The sequence below is a fragment of the Equus asinus genome, chromosome 3, assembly GCF_041296235.1.
Source record: "Equus asinus isolate D_3611 breed Donkey chromosome 3, EquAss-T2T_v2, whole genome shotgun sequence".
NCBI lineage: Eukaryota > Metazoa > Chordata > Mammalia > Perissodactyla > Equidae > Equus > Equus asinus.
Window position 1 is genome coordinate 35,372,297 of NC_091792.1, and position 17,027 is coordinate 35,389,323.

Genomic DNA, 17,027 nt, shown 5'->3' on the forward strand with positions numbered 1-17,027 from the left:
TCTGAAAATTATATGCAACTAATTATCATATCTACCTTTAAGACACCAAATTTAGAAGGAATAAAACTGAATACTAGTCAATTACATCATCAATTTTTTTTTTAAGAAACGTGTTGACTGATTTATACTCGATTAGAAAATTCACTCTAGTGAGAAGTTAGATACGCCTGAGGCTCGCCATTTAAAATGTGAAATTATTTTTTAAAGAAGATAAAAGCAGAGAGATGTTACCTTAGAAAGAGAAAAAGATCAGAAAGATTTTAGTCAGTAATATTGGCAATTAATTGAGTTTTTACATAATAATAGCAACAGCTGCCCTTTTTCAAGTCGTTTCTATCTACCAGGTAATATCCACACAGAACCTAGTTTCAACTCACAAAACCCCTCAGGTAGGTCTTATTGCCGTTTTACTAATCTCAAGACAGAGGCTGCTCAGCCAGTATGAAGAACTTGTCTGAGCCCACACAGAAAGCTAGGCCTGGGTATTTGCCACCATCCCACGCCATCTTCCCATGTGGTATCCACCAGGATGTCTCACGTGGGACCTGCCCATCGGTGTGCTGTGCTAGGCTGTAATTCAGAGAGCTCTTTGTCCCACACAGTATAAAGTGACGCTTCACAGAAGAGGTAATGTTGGAGGTGAATGTTTCCACAGAGCTTGTCACTTAAGATAAACATTTGTTACCCATGGACAAAGAGAACTATTTATGTAGTGATTCCTGGGCGGAAGGTGGGTGGAGTGCGGCCACAAAGGGTAAAGGGGCACACCTCTCTGGTGACCGACAAATAAGAATGTACGACTGAAATTTCACAAGGTTGCAAACTGTGATAACCTCAATAAAAAATAAATAAATTTTTTAAAAGAAATAAATATTTGTTGATCAAGTGACTGGAAAATTAAATGGAAAAAGTAAAACAGCATTAGGAAAAGACGACTTTTAACTGTTTCAAAGTTTGAAGTACGTCCTTTTACTAAACCCCACAGACTCCCTATATTTTTCACAAAGGTCAACAAGATAGAAAAGAGATGAGAATACGGCCACTTTGAGGAAAATGAAGAGGAAACTTCATATCATGCTCTCTAAGCTTTGCAGTCAATAAACATTGTATGTGGGGGCTGACCTCGTGACTGAGTGGATGAGTTCACACAATGTGCTTCAGCGGTGGCCCAGGATTTGAATGACATACAACTAGGATATACAACTATGTACTGGGGCTTTGGGGAGGAAAAGAAGAAAAGAGGAAGATTGGCAACACATGTTAGCTCAGGGCCAATCTTCCACACCAAAAAAAAAAGAAAAATCTATGTAAAAATGAGGAACTTTTACTATCCCAGAAAGCCTGTTCCCTGATCAGCCCCAGGCTTATGCTGTTGACTGAATACATAGCACATAGCAGGCCAACCTCAACTCCTCCTCTGAACTTCTCTCTATATGACTAGCAAGAACCTGCTTTCCTAGGACATGCCCCTACTCGAACTTTCTTGGGCTCTTGTCCATATTTCACTAACCTCAAAGTTTAAAGGCAACTCTGTCACAAGAATATGAATCACACATGTTGAAGTTATAGATTCTCCAACATTCTTGAGCAAGATATGCTACGACTTACGTTACATTTGGCCCGTGTGGACTTGGCTAAAGGGCGCGCCTAAAGTTCAGTGCAGCTAAAGAAGAGCCGCTTTTGAGCCTTATAGTGTCTTCCTGGTGGTATATTGTTTTAAAATATTTGTATTCTTTACTTTTTTCTTATGCTTTTCAGCATAAGACAAACCTAAAGGCTTTGCTTAACTAAAGCATAAATAATTGTTTGTTTAAAATCAATTCAGTAAGAGAAAAGTAAATTAAACTGATTATTTTTGACTGAATACAAGAAACTACGAAGGGAGCAGAGTTTTCACTCTACGACTGTTTGTGTTGATGCTATAGTGACAAAACACAAAGGAGACCATGTGTATCCCATATGAAATAAAGCACAGCCTCTAAGGCCCCACGTGACAAAGCTAAGACCTCCTTTTGCCCTTCCGTCCTGACAGTCCTTGATATGGTCACTTGTCTCCAATCACAAGAATCTTTTTTCTGCTCCTCAAATAAACCGAGCTTGCTCCTGTTAGCCTTCTGTACTTTGCTGTTCCCTCTGCCTAGAAGACTCCACTCCCAGCAAACCATGCATGATTTGCTTCTACTTGTCATTCATGACTCGGTTTGGATGTCACCCTCGGAGATGCCGTCCCAGATCACTCTCCTAAGTAGCACTCTCCCTCCATAACTAGTCTATCCTTCTCTCTTTTGCAGCTGTATTTCCTTCATAGTACTTCTCATTCTCTGAAATATCTCATTCATTTGTCCATTTGGTTGTTTTCTGTCTGTCTCCCCGGTCTAATATAAGCACCTTAAGAACAGGGACCTTGTCTGTCTTATTCATCAACATAGCCCCGGAGAATTGAACATTTGCCCAGCACAGAATACTCAAAAACTATTTGCTGTATAATGAATTAACAGTGAATAAATATATGAATGATTGAATGAATGCTTTCTGTGAAAGTTGTAGCAAAGCCTTTCATGCCAAACGTATCGAAGAGTTATGACAAATCAGTAGTTTTCTACAGTGAAGTGAATGACTTTGGGAAGAACATTCTATCCTATATTCACCCTTACGTTCAGCCCAACTCCAACCAACGAAAAAGTGAGAAAATTCTTCCTTTTATTGCCATGTCTAGGTTTCTCTCTTTGCGCCAGAAGATGATATTGCTGAATAGAAGCCAACAAATAGAAACCTATAGTATAGTAACTACTTACTTTCTTTCTTCATAATTAGAGAGATTTCTCCCTAAGCAAGCAATTCTTAGTTTTCCCAATTTCATGTATTCCAAAGACTATTTTTGGCCCCCCAGGTATAAAATTTATACAGTTCACATTCTTTGGTTCTACTTAATCTTGATCAATTTCTGGAAATTTCCATTTGCATTTTCTCTCTTTCCTCTGTCCTCTCTTTCTCCTTTCTCTCTCTCTCTCTGACAATATACACCCAAATTAAAGATAAAAGATAAAAAGAAGGGTTCGTGGGCCACAGCATGGCCATTTCTGGAGTCATCCCCTCAGCCAGAAAGACAAAGAAAATAAGCACATTATACAACAAAGTGAAACCTGAACTAGGAAGACGTTCATGTCACCTAAAGAAAAGTCACTCATACTGGCTGCCTGACACATATATGTATTTTTCTAAATTTATGGAGGCAAAAATATTTGTTTTATTTAATACTACATATAAAAATTTAATAATCTAAAACATATGCTATCCTATTTAAAGCTGATCATTACTTTTGTTTAAAATCAGTACCATTCAAATTGTTATATTCATATATATAATACATCTTACTACTTTGTGAAAAGGAAAATTTAAATATTTACCATTATCTAAAATGTCAGTTTGCATACATTAAAAATACATAAAAAAAATCATCTAAAAATTAAAATTCCCCTTTATTTAGAATTTAAAACATTCAAGATTTAATGACCAACATTTAACAAGTAGTAAGAATAGTGATAAACTAAATAAAAGAGAGATAATTTCTTCTGATGTAAATGTCTTCACATTCAGGCAAATTTGACAAATTGCCTCTGGAAAGAAGTTTAGCCAGTACATGGATTTTAAAAATATTATATTATGTCAAGGAGTCAACATTTTAATTACCCAGCATTTTCCTCTACAGAATGAATTTCTCTAGCTTCAACATGCCTCATGCCCCCATTTGTAAGCTAATGCTAAAACCTGCCCTTAAGCTAATAGTCAGATAAAATGAGGTAATTGGGTGATTCAAATTGATCTTCCAATACCCTTACCTTTTGCAGGCGAAAGCCTCAGTGTGCTACTGACCATCTTAACATAATCCCAAATGCCCTGGGTTTTTGTTGCCTTAAAAGTTGCACTGCAAAAATGACACAATGACCCTCCCCTCACCACCAAGACCCTCTGAGTCTATCTCCCCTCAAAGGTGCAACCAGCGCTCACACACAGTTTAAGACAGTGTCAGTCATTGCCCTACCTGTCTAACAACATATCAGATGGGGCCTGGTTCAGGCAGTAACAAGGTTTCCACCCCATGTAAGCCCATAATGTGTCTTTTCTTTTACACAGGCTAAAAGAGGATTCAGTTGATAAATGCCTATCTGGGAATTTACATAAAGTAAGACATTAAAATGGAAAACCAGAGGGTCAAAACCCTCGGAACTGCTTCGGCTCCAGTCTAGGGAGAATTTCCAGGTTACTAAATTCTATTGTTGACTAGCCTCTAAAGAGAGAGAACAAAAAATTTTTCTGAATGTAGAATCAGCTTTCTTGAGTAGTTCCAATGTCGCTGACGTTAACAATGATGTGGAAGTTCCTGGCTGTCACTCTAACAGAAATACGTAACAGAACAAACAGTTGGCCCTCTGTATCCACGCATTCCACATCCGCGGATTCAACCAGCTGTGGATGGAAAGGCCTAATGGTTGCATGTGTACTGAGCACATATGGACTTTTTTTCCTTGTCATTATTCCCTAAACAATACAGTATAACAACTATTTACACAGCATTTACGTTGTATTAGGTATTGTGAGTAATCTAGAGATGATTTAAAGTATACAGGAGAATGTTCCTAGGTTCTATGCAAACATTGGTCGTGGAACCCATCCCCTGCAGATACTAAGGAAGGATTGTACCTCACGTGAGTGACTTTTTGTCAATAAACTTTCTGTTTATTAATGTCAGAACTCAGAGTTTACTCTAGGTTTACCTTTCTGAAGAGGGAGAGAACATGTAGTAAAAAAGAGCTATAGAACTACTGTGTGATAAAAAAAATGCCCAAGGGAAATGGTTTTACATTATTTTTTTGAAGGCAGCACTCAGGGTCTAAAGTTAAAACATATATAGCTTACAGGGCTGATATGCAAAATTTTTTCAATACTTCATAAATTTCGTTTTTTGGAATTTAATCCAAGTTCACTTAATTTAGTGCAAGAAAAGAAAAGCATAACTGACAGCTGTTCTTCCTCACAAACAGGCCAACTTCATGAGGAGTCATCACAAAACTGCCCATGAATTTAGATCGCCACTCACTGTGCTGTGGTTTTAGATGGCACGCTGGCTTGGAAGGGGCGGATGTGAATGTGTGTATGTGTGTGTGCGTGTGTGTTGTTGGAGATTTGCTCTGTCTCGCATCCAGTCTCACTAAGCAATAGAACAGGAGCCTCTGTGCCCCTGCCTGCAGTTTTCTACGGGGAGGACTTCCGCTAGACTTAGAGGGATGTGTTTGGCTTCTTGTCACCTCTTCATATGTGTGAGTGTTTGTGTTTAAATACAAAATCTACCCTGCCTTTCAGGTAAGCACTCTGCTAAATCGTATGGCTTTAACTAAAATATTAGGATGATTAGCAGGATGGGAAGGTGCACATTGATGTGACAGTCTTTATTTGTGCCGAAGTTAAGAATTTGATCACTCAACTCTATTGAGCAGCTGACGTTTTGAGTTGTTCACACAATCATGAGCAAGCTATTCAGCGTCCTTATGCTTATAGGGCTTATAAAAAAAATAATGCTAAAAGAGAAGCATTATACCTTTTCCCAAATACGTTTTCATCATAAGGGTGTTTCTTCCTTGTATCTTCATGACTGCTTTTGGTTGGAGACCTAGGGATATAAGGCAGCTATATGCCAAAAACATGGATATACCCAAAACTGTGCAGAGAAGGAATAGATTGACTCAAAGACAGTGCTCATAAGGGAGGGGTACAGCCGTCTGACTTGGGTTGTCTGTCAGTAACTGCTTGGACCAAATGACTTTTAAGATCCCACTCAACCCTTTTCAAAATTTTGTAACTACTTTTCTAAACACAGAGTAAGCAAAATTGAAGTAGACAGCATGGAATGCCAACGATCCCAATTGAAAGAAACTTGAAAGGATTAGCAACTCATCACACATTCTTCTCTCTTCTTTGTCTTTATATTCTTACATTGGTCACTTTCCCATTCATTAATTCATTTATTGACGCCAAATTGTTAGCACTGTGCTAAACCCCAAAGAAGTTTTCAAATGTGCATTATGTCTGAAAAAAGGTCCATTTCCTGGGCTTCAAAATATACCTCTTTAAGATAAAGTGGAGAGAAGTCTATATTTATATTTATTGGCTAATGAGTTTATGAAGTAAAGGATCTGCTCAGTGGGGGCGGAGGGGAGTGTCACTGTCATCCTTCAAAGAATAATCTAATCAGGTTTGGTTGTCACTTCATTATTGTGAAATACACATAAAGTACATAAAACAAAAATTTGCAACTTAACAAATTATTATACAGTAAACATCTGTGTATCCGCTTTTATAGTTATCATTTCCTTGCTTTTCTTTATAGTCTTACAGCTCAAGTATACATGCTAAATACCTAAATAGTTTTTGAGCGTTTTAAAGATGGTGTCATATACAGTATGTATTCTTTTGTGCGTGTGCGTTCTTTACCTCATTATGTTGGTATGATTTGTCCATGATGATCCGTTCAGCTGTAGTTCTTTCATTTTCTTAATGAATAGCTTTACATTGATGAATATGCACTATTTATGTGTCCAATCTTCTGTTAATGGAAACTTGGGATGCTTGCTCCTGTTGAGGCTGCAATGAACTATCTGCATGCATTTCAATAGAAGTGGAACTGATAAGTTATAGAGACCTCAGTATCTTGAATTTTAGAAAACAATGCCAATCTGTTTTTCAAAATGGCTGTACTAATTACACACCTGCCAGCTGTGTATGAGAGGGTGTTTTTTTTTTTTTATTTGAGTCATTCTGTTGGGTATGTAGTGCTATCTCATGATTTTAACTGGCATTTCCCCGATAACTAATGAAATTGATCACTTTTTTAAGATGTTTATTGGATATCTGAATTTCTCCTTTTTTAAATTATCTTTTAAAATCTTTTTATAATAGGTTGTGTTCTCCTTATTGATTCGTAGTTCTTTAAGTATACTGAATGCAAGCCTTTTATTGGTGATATGTGTTGCAAATAACTTCATTCATTCTATGACTTGCCTTTTTCAGTCTTTTGTGGGGTTTATACTGTATGTAGAATTAAATATATGTCAACATTAGAGCAAATGGTGGGATGGGAGAGCATAAAAAAAATTATATTGTTTTGTGTATAGTTAAGGAATTATGATATCAATTCAAGGAAGACTGTGATAGGATAAATGACATATTTTAATCATAAAAGCAGACTCTAAAAATTAAAGAAGTATAGCTAAAAAAGAAAAAGTGTGATAGGTGGTATAGTGGTTAAGTTCACGTGCTCGGCTTCGGTGGCCAAGGGTTCGCAGGTTCAGATCCTGGGTGTGGACCTAGCACCGCTTGCCAAGCCACACTGGGGTGGCATCCCACATAAAATGAGGAAGGTTGGCACAGATGTTAACTCAGCGACAATCTTCCTCAAGCAAAAAGGGAAGATTGTCAACAGATGTTAGCTCAGGGCCAATCTTTCTCACAAAAAAAAAAGAAAAGAAAAAGAAAATATTCTCCATTAACCTAAAGGAAGACAAGGAAAGAATAACAAAGGAAAACAAACAGAGGTGACAAATAAATAGCAAGATGGCAGAGTTCAACCCATCTAATAACATCAAATGCAAATGGACTCCAATTAAAAGGCAGAGATTGTCAGACTGGATGAAAGAAAAAAAAATCAGAACCCAGCTATATGCTGTTTAAAGGAGACGCACTTTAAATATAAGGACACAGAATGTCTGAGATTAAAAGAGGGGAAAACATATACAATGCAAGCACTACAAACAAGAAAGTTGGTGTAGGTACATTAATTTAGACATAGCAGAATTTTAGATAAGGAATATTACCAGACATAAAAATACAATACCCCTAAGTCTGTATACAAGTAATAATAAAGCATCAAAGTAAATGAATGAAAAATTGACAGAATGAAAAGAAGAAATAGAAACAAAACTACAATTATATTTAGAGCTTTGTTTTGCTTGGGTTTTTTTGATGAGGGAGATGGGCCCTGAGCTAACATCTGTTGCCAATCTTCCTTTTTGTGCTTGAAGAAGATTGTTGCTGAGCTAATGTTTGTGCCAATATTCCTCCAGTTTGCATGTGGGATGCCACCACAGCATGGCTTGATGAGTGGTGTGTAGATCCGTGCCTGGGATCCAGACTGATAACCCTGGGCTGCCAAAGCAGAGCACACAAACTTAACTACTATGCGACTAGGCTGGCCCCTATAGTTGGAGATTTTATTGCTCATATTTCAGTAATTGATAAAAATAGGAAAAAACTTGATTAGGATATAAAGATTTGACCAATTTGACCAAACTGACATTTGAGAGCACTATCCTCAACAACTACAGAATGTATATCCCTTTCAAGTGCACGTGGCACATTCCCTAAGACATTTCAAGAAATTTCAAAGAATTGTTCTTTAACTGCAGTGGAACCAAATTAGAAATTAATAAAAATAAGATATCTAGAAAATCCTCAAATATTTGAAAAGAAGAGAGAGGAAGATATATGAATGGTCAATTAGTACATGAAAAGATACTCAATATCATTAGGCATCAAGGAAATGCGAAGTAAAGCCACAATGAGATACTACTTCATACTTACTAAAACACATAGCTAAAATGAAAAAGACTGATGATACCAAGTATTGGCAAGGTTACAAGGCAATCAGAAATACAATGTAGTTGGAAGTACATTTGGGAAAACAGACAATTTCTTATAAAGTCAATATATACTTACCTTTTAACCCAGGGCTTTCATTCCTAAATTTTTACCAACAAAAAAAAGAAAATTAATTTCTACAAAAGGAATTATACAAGAATATTCATAATTCATTTGTTACTTTACTCATAATAGCCAAAAATTGGGAACAATCCAAATGTTCATCAATGAGTGAATAGATAAGCAAATCGCAGTATATTAATACAAAAGAATATTACTTAGCATAAAAAGTTATGAAATACTGACACACAAAACTGAATGAATGAATCTTCAAAACATTCTACTAAGTGAAAGAAGCCAGATACGAAGAGTACGTAATATTGATCCTATTTGTAGAATCTATTTCTAGAAGGTAATAATATTCTTTGGTAATCAAAATCAAATTAATTATTTGAATAACGTATGAGGAAACTTTCTAGAGTGATGGAAATATATGTTTTGATTTAGGTAATAGTTACTTGTACCTATACATTCATCAAAACTCACTGAACTGTACGTTTAAAATCTTTTCATTCTATTATATGTAAATTATAACAATAAAGCGAAACAAATTTTGACATGTCATAGAAAGAAATTTTAGCAATAATTTTTAAAATAGTGTGAACCAGATCATTGTTTTCTATAATCAGAAACAGCTTATCTCATTTTGTATTTTTTTATTGAAGTGAAATTCAGGTAACACAAAATTAACCACTTTAAAGTGGCATTTAGCATGGCCGGCCTGGTGGCTTAGTGGTTAAGTTCACATGCCCTGCTTGGCAGACTGGGGTTCGCAGGTTCGGATCCCAGGTGCGGACCTACACACTGCTCATCAGGCCATGCTGTGGCGGCATCCCACATACAAAATAGAGAAAGATTGGCACAGATGTTAGCTCAGAGACAATCTTTCTTAAGCAAAAAGAGGAAGATTGGTAACAGATATTAGCTCAGGGCCAATATCCCTCAACAACAACAACAACAAAGGTCAAAGTAAAATTTAGTAAATTCACAATGTTGTGCAACCACCAACTCCATCTAGTTTCAAAAAATTATCATCACCTCAAAATAAAACCCTGTACCCATTAAGCAGTTACTCCACACTCCCTCTTCCCCGTAGCCCTTGGCAACCACCAATCTGCTTTCTGTCTCTATAGATTTACCTATCTAGATATTTCATATAAATGGAATAATACAATATATGACATTCTATGTCTGGCTTTGTTCACTTAGAATAATGTTTTCAAAGTTTATCTGTATTATAGCACAGATCAGTACTTAATTCCTTTTTATGGCTGAATAATATTCCATTGTGCGTATACACCATAATTTGCTTACCTTTTCATTCATTGATGGACATTTGGATTGTTTCCATCTTTTGACTATTGTAAATAATGCTGCTGTAAGCATTCACGTATAAGTATTAGTTTGAGTAACTGTTTTCAATTCTTTTGGATATAAAACTAGGAGTGGAATCGCTGGGTCATATGGTAATTCTATGTTTAACTTTTTGAGAAACCACCAAACTATTTTCCACAGCAGTTGAACCATTTTACATTCCCATCAGCGATCTAAAAGTGTTCCAATTTCTTCACATCCTGGCCAACACTTGTTATTTTCCATTTTGCTTTTTGTTTTTAATTATAGCTATCCTTGTGGATGTGAAGTGATATCTCATTGTGGACTTTCCATTATTTTTACATAAATCTTGAACATAGAGAAATCTATCAACTGACTTCCTTAACAAACAATTTTTGCTGAAGTCTTGGTAAGAAGTCACCCCCAAGCATATGTCATTTTGTAACATTAACACAACAATAATAAAAATGAGAATAGCTAACACTTACATAATGCTTTTTGCTTTACATGTATCATTGTTATTATTATTATTCTTCTTCCTAAGACTCATTTAACCCTCACAACAACTCTATGAGGTAGGCGCTGTTGTTAACTCCACTTTACAGATGAGGAAACTGGGGCTCTAAGGTCTCAAGTGCCTTGTCCAAGGCCTACAACCAGGAAACACTGCAGCCATGATTCCAACCCAGCCAGTCTGACTCCGGAGTTCACTTTCTTTCCTTGGTTGCTAGACTGTACCTCAAAGTAGTTGAAGCCCATAGGCCTTATAGATATAAACCTGATTAATATAATTTAATTACAATACCAAAGTTCAAATTTAGGCACCTACGCTATACTTAAAAGGCAAAAGTGGGATTAGGCTTTTAATTCTTTGTTTTGAAAGGACTGTTAAGTTATATGTGCCTTTGAATGCACTTCCACTCCTGGTAAGAGCCAAGTACCCTTCGTCCCAGCTGGGCCCTGAAGAAGACTCAATGGTCAGGCCCCCCGATGCCCGAGGCGGCTTCCCACTAACTGTTCCTGTTTCTCCCTCAGAGACCTGTGGAAGGCGCCATTCCACCCCCATCATCCAGCAAGGAGTTGGCTCTGGTGCTCCGAACAGTTCCACCAACCTCCCCAGTGAGCAAAAGCTGAGCGGGGAAGTAAGAAACCATAACCTTTAGCTTTTCTCTTTGGACCCTCTCCATTTTCCCTCAGGCCTTCGGGCACTGGAAGCAGCAATGAAATTCAGTGTCTCTGTGTAAAGAGAAAAAGAGCCAGGTCCCCCTCCACCTCTGGAAGGGAATCTCAGCCCCACTCAGCACTTCCTGGTTCGGCTCCCAACTGACAGGAAGAACCTCCTCCCCATTCACCTCACAGCATATTTTAGGGTTTCAGACAAAAAGAACATTCTTTCCAGACACCTCCCCATCCCCCTCAAACCACAGCAATCAGTCTTCAGCTGGTAAAGAAACACCAGTTATTAAATGATTTTTTTAAAGAATTAGTTAATAACAAAAATCATAAACTGCTGCTAAGGATGTGAGCAATACAAAAAAAATGACTCAGAGGTTATATAATGTTCTCGAATCCCCAGAGGGTCCAGAGGGCCTTGCAACCTTTGCCCTCCTCATGCTTGTCATTCCAGTGCAGACTGACCAGCGTCCAGGCAGTGTTCTTAGTGTGTGGCCACCCTATCTGACAAGAGAGAACAGGGCTGCGGCTCCAGCCCACCACTACCCAGAAAAGAAGGAAACAGACATCAGAGCACCTACCACGGGCCAGGCTCAACATCGCGCCCCTGACAGGCATAAGAGGTAGCACTGGGTGAGAGGAGGGCTCTGGAGTCAGGAAGACCAAGGTTTGAGTCTGCACTTCACCTCTCACTAGCTGAGCGACTCCAGGCAAGTCACTTAACTGCTCTGTACCTCACTTCACTCGTCTGTAAAATCTAATGGCTCATATCTCATAAGGGTTAAGGTGAAGGCTGCTTACATAACACTTGTCAAGGGCTTTGCACGTAGCCGAGAACGGAGTAATTGCTCAGTGAGTATTAGCTATTAATAGCGGCACTATCATTATTCTTGTTCCATTATCTCACATTCTCTTCTCAGGCAAAGTCAGAAAAAGCTCAGAGGGTAAAGAACTCCCCATGCTCTCCAGATCTAAGTCAGCTCTTCCCAGTTAGTCCCAAGAGACCCTTCAGAGTATAGGTCATTCTTCCCACCTGGAAGTGTCCCTGCCACCAGGAAGCATCTGAGTAGACACTAGGATTCAGGGCACAGCTCTTAACTTCAGCAATGCCTGCTCTATCGTTTCCAAAACACAGGTTTCTGTGGTTCTTTCTAAATGGATTTGTGGAAATAGGATTCGATACCAAATGTAAACCTGTGTCACTCACTGAAATAAAAGTGCCATTTCAATTGGTGCCACAGGTCAGGGATGGTACTAACAGGAAACACCACCAACTTACTACTTGAAGAACTGACTGCCTCCTGCTAAGAGTTCGGATTGTTACTGTATGGATGAAAATTCATCTTTAAAAGGTCTCATCAATGATGGGTCAGCTGAAAACTTTTGCCCATTTTTAGAACAAAATTGGAATTGGCCTTTTATGGTGATTCAAAAACAGACAGATAGTATCTGCAATTATTTGCTTCTTTGCATTTATGGAATTGCTGTTTCCCCAAAGCAGGTGGCCTAAAGCAAATTGTGCCAGCTGCTTCCAGAATAACCCATGTTTGTACATTCACTCCCCACACACACACTCCAAAAGATCCAGCAGGAACTAAACAGAAACAGGCATATGCAAAAACACAGGCCTCTGACGCATGCACCTCAGCCCACGGTACTCCAGATTTCTCTCCTCCCTTTTTGCTCAATTAAACGGACAATTGTTAGCTCTTGTTTCACATGACTTTTTGAATCCTTTCTGAAGCATTTACACTGTTGTGTAATGGAAATTTTACAGCTTTATGGAAATGGCATCATCCTGGTTCTTGTGACATCCAGCTCCCCAGGTTCTCTGGGCATCTTTCTGGCTTCTGTTTCTGTCTCCTTCACGGGTTCATCTTCCCCTGCCCTCCTCGCTCACTCTGTGGGTGTGCCCTGGGACGCCCTGCCCTCTCACTAGATGGTACATACAACCACGTGGCACATAGAGCCTATTGCTGGGAGAAATGGAATCTGAATAGTGCATTTCAGTTAGAGAGCATTCTAAAAACTTAAATCTTGCTTTTTAAATAAAGTATCAGCTCATATAATTTCAAAGGTATTTACATGCTAAAATGAAGCAACTTAAGGTAAAGCCTTGAGGTCATGTCCTGCTTACAAAAAGGTAGGGACACAGGCATTTGGACACAGCTGGTGGGAAAAGTAAATTAATATAAGCTTCTTGAAAGAAACTTAGCAATAATCATCAAAAAGTCTTTACAATGTCCATACACTTTGATGCACAATTCTATTTCCACATAATAATTAGGAATATGTGCTAATATTCTTCTTAAACAAGGCTCAATTAAAAATGCATTTGAGGGGCCGGCCCAGTGGTGCAGTGGTTAAGTTTGCACATTCCACTTCAGCAGCCTGGGGTTTGCCAGTTTGGATCCCAGGTGCAGACCTATGCACCGCTTGTCAAGCCATGCTGTGGCAGATGTCCGACATATATACAAAGTAGAGGAAGATGGGCATGGATGTTAGCTCAGGGCCAGTCTTCCTCAGCAAAAAAAGAAGAGGATTGGCAGCGGATGTTAGTTCAGGGCTAGTCTTCCTGAAAAAAAAAAAATGCATTTGAAATACCTTAAACTTGAAAACAATCTAAATAGTTCAATAAAGTATAGTATGACCATACAATGATATTTAGAAATCTCCAAAATATAGTCTTATGTGAAAAAGTTAAAAATAGCAAATAGAGTATGACCCCAATTCTTAATACCATGTATATATGTTTGAATAGACATGTACACATAAAGCAAACAACAGGTGGAAGAAGTCACACCCAGTGTTAATAACGATTATTTCTTGGTGTAAGAAATATGGATGACTTGTATTTTATTCTTTGGGCTTTTCTACATTTTCAAAGTTCACTAAAATAGCATGGATCACTTTTATAATGAGGGAAAACACACTTCTTAGGAAAAAGCATCTGAGAAGAGAGAGGTCATATTAATAAAGATGACAAAGTAACGGTTCTCCTAGAATACTAACTTGTAACTCCTATAAGAAAGATCCAGGAACTGAGACTATTGGAAATAAAATATATGTTTCTGAAGGAGACCCATTTGGTTAAATAGACTTTAAATCCTGTTTGAGGCCAGTCTAGGGACAAGCACCTAAGTGGAGATGGCTCACTTATCGCAACCTTGTATAGGTAAGAGAACAGCACCTGGCTGATGGCAGAATGTGTCCTTTGAGACAGCTGAGCTTTCTCAACGCAGTGAGAGACATAGTGCAAAGATGGAAGCACTGCCTTTGGAATTAGAGGAGACTCCTTAACCTTCCATCCACCCCACTAACTAGCTGGCTAACATGAGGGAAGTGATTCAGCCTCCCTAAACCTCAGAGATTTTTTAGTTTGTGAGATAAAGATAACTCTTACTTCACACAGTGTGGATGAAGAAATCAGCCAATTCTTATTATTCATGGATTCCATCTCTGTGAATTTGTCTACCTGCTAAAATTTGTTTGCAACCTCAAAATCAATACTCACAGCGCTTTCCTGATCATTTGTGAACATGCTCAGCGCAGGGAAAATTTTGAGGCACAACCCACACGGTCCCAGCTAAGATTGAATATGCGATGCTCTGCCTTCTTGTTTCAGTTCTCAGACGGTAAACAAGTGTCCTTTTCACGGTGTCCTTAATGCCACATTTTTCACATTTTTGTACTCTTTGTCAGTGATTTCACTGTTTAAAATGGCCACCTAGTGCAGTGCTGAAGAGCTGTCTAGTGTTCCTGAGCACAAGAAGGCTGCGAGGTACCTTAGGGAAAAAATACAGGTGTTAGATAAGCTTCATTCGGGCATGAGTTACAGTGCTGTTGGCTGTGACTTCAGTGTTAATGAATCAACAGCAATATATGCTAAATAAGGTGTCTTTAAAGAGCAACACACACAAACAAGATTACATGCTGCCTGGCTAACAAAAATGTTGTGACCAGAGGCTCACAGGAACCTAACTCCATATCTTCCCTTGGAGCAATGGTTCAGTATTTGCTCATTCTCTCTTCGCGGCAACTTTATAGACCATAACTATCGTGAATAACGAAAATCGACTGTATATACAACTCCTTCATGAGTCCCACAAATATTACATCAATGCACCATGAGCTGCATGTAACAGAGTCAAATGGGTAATAAATGTTTGTTGAATAAACTTAGCGTTGCCTTAAATAGAAATAACAGATGTCATAATACACCTGTTTTTAATCCAAATTTAGTTACATCTTCTGAAAAGCCTTCAGCACGATGGCTTTACAAACCTCCTTCGCCTAGGCTGCGTTTGCTTGCAATAGCACTTAACATCTATTTCTCACAGCCCAACCCACCCTTCAATAACTAAATATTCTTACAAAAGAAATCATCCAAAACAGCCTCAAAATCATGTTTTGGCCTAAAGGTAATTACTGATTCTCTTTAAGGAGGAGCTTTCCAACCATTTAAAAAAAAAAGCTATTTCGCTTCATTCCAATCCTTTCTCCTCCTACAGGGGATACAATTACAACTTATCTTTCATTCGTTAGTGGAGCTATACTGATTCTAAAAAACTCAACATCAGTATTTCTGAAAGGGTAGCCAGGAAAGAAGTTATTTAAACAGAGAGAGAAAGGTCTGTACCTCAATCTAACCACGAACAAACATCAGAAAAACTCAAATTGAGGCGCATCCTACCAAATACCAACACTCTTGAAAAGTTTCAAGGTCACAAAAGACAAGGAAAGACAAAGGAACTGTCACAGATTTGAGGAGACTAAAGAGGAATGATAACTAAATACAATGTGCAATCCTGGCTTGGATCCTCAAACAGAAAAATGACATTGGTGGAAAACTGAAGAAATTCAAAGAAAGTCTTTAGCTCTGTTAAGAATATTGTATCAATGTAATTTCTTAGTTTTGCAAATTGTGTCTTGGTTATGTCTGGTGTTAACATTACGGGAAGCTGGGTGAAGACCACGGGAACTCTCTATACTATCTTTACAATTCTTCTCTAAGTCTAAAATTAAATTTTAAAAAAGTTTTGAAAGAGAGAGAGAGTAGGAGAGATTAAGAGAGGAAATAGGTGCTCATCCTACATTCAAAGTATGAACATTGAATTCAAGTCAGGTTCGGGGTAAGGGATGGACAAACAGCTACTTTGAGGTAAATAGTATTGTCCACCATTTTAATGATAAAGGAACTAAGGTTTTGCAAGGTTATGTAGTTTACCAGAGCTCACAGGGCTAGTAAATGTAGGAAACTAGCAAAATTGCCCCCGGAGCCTACCAGCTTAACCACTACACTGAACTGAACACTATGTAACTTGATAAACTCCAGAACTCTCTGTCACCTTAATTTCTGTACCAACATAACCTCTGTGAGATGCTTTTAGGCAGCGTGAAGTATGGAGAAATCACTGTCGTCCTCTCCCACTCCCTCCTGCCTCCCTAAATACCAAGCTTACTCAGGTCCCTAATTTTCACTCCTGAAACCGGCCCCACAGTCACAGAGGCTCACATTCACCAAGGAGTTTCATCTCCAATGGTCAGACGTGACCGACCACTCCCTGGTCCTCAGGGTAGTCTCCTCCAGGGACAAGAGCAATGGTTCAGAAATAAGGCCTATTTTCTGGTCCTACCTTTCCCACTGACTACCTCCTTAGCCTTCAGTAAGTCTCTTTATTTCTGTGGTTTTATGTCTGTGTGTGTCTGTGTGTGTTTGTGTGTTTACTTCACAGAATAATTCAAGAAAAAATTTTTAACTGGATGTG

General features: G+C 38.3%; 2 long non-coding RNA genes across 3 annotated transcripts in view; one reads left to right on the forward strand and one right to left on the reverse strand.

Moving 5' to 3' along the window:
• Window positions 1-17,027, reverse strand: part of LOC139044786 (uncharacterized) — a 70,730-nt gene that overhangs the window by 13,961 nt on the left and 39,742 nt on the right. The window contains exons 3-4 of one of the 2 annotated variants that reach the window (XR_011501951.1): window positions 14,774-15,044; window positions 10,367-13,834 (exon numbers count right to left, since the gene is read on the reverse strand). The exons of the other annotated variant lie outside the window; for it this stretch is intronic. This is a non-coding gene — a long non-coding RNA (uncharacterized lncRNA). Of the gene's footprint in view, window positions 1-10,366; window positions 13,835-14,773; window positions 15,045-17,027 lie in introns of those variants that run through there. 2 annotated transcript variants of the gene reach the window in all.
• The window catches only part of LOC139044785 (uncharacterized), a 49,860-nt gene continuing 38,035 nt past the window's right edge, over window positions 5,203-17,027 (forward strand). The window contains exon 1 of the long non-coding RNA XR_011501950.1: window positions 5,203-5,361. This is a non-coding gene — a long non-coding RNA (uncharacterized lncRNA). The remainder of the gene's footprint in view (window positions 5,362-17,027) is intronic.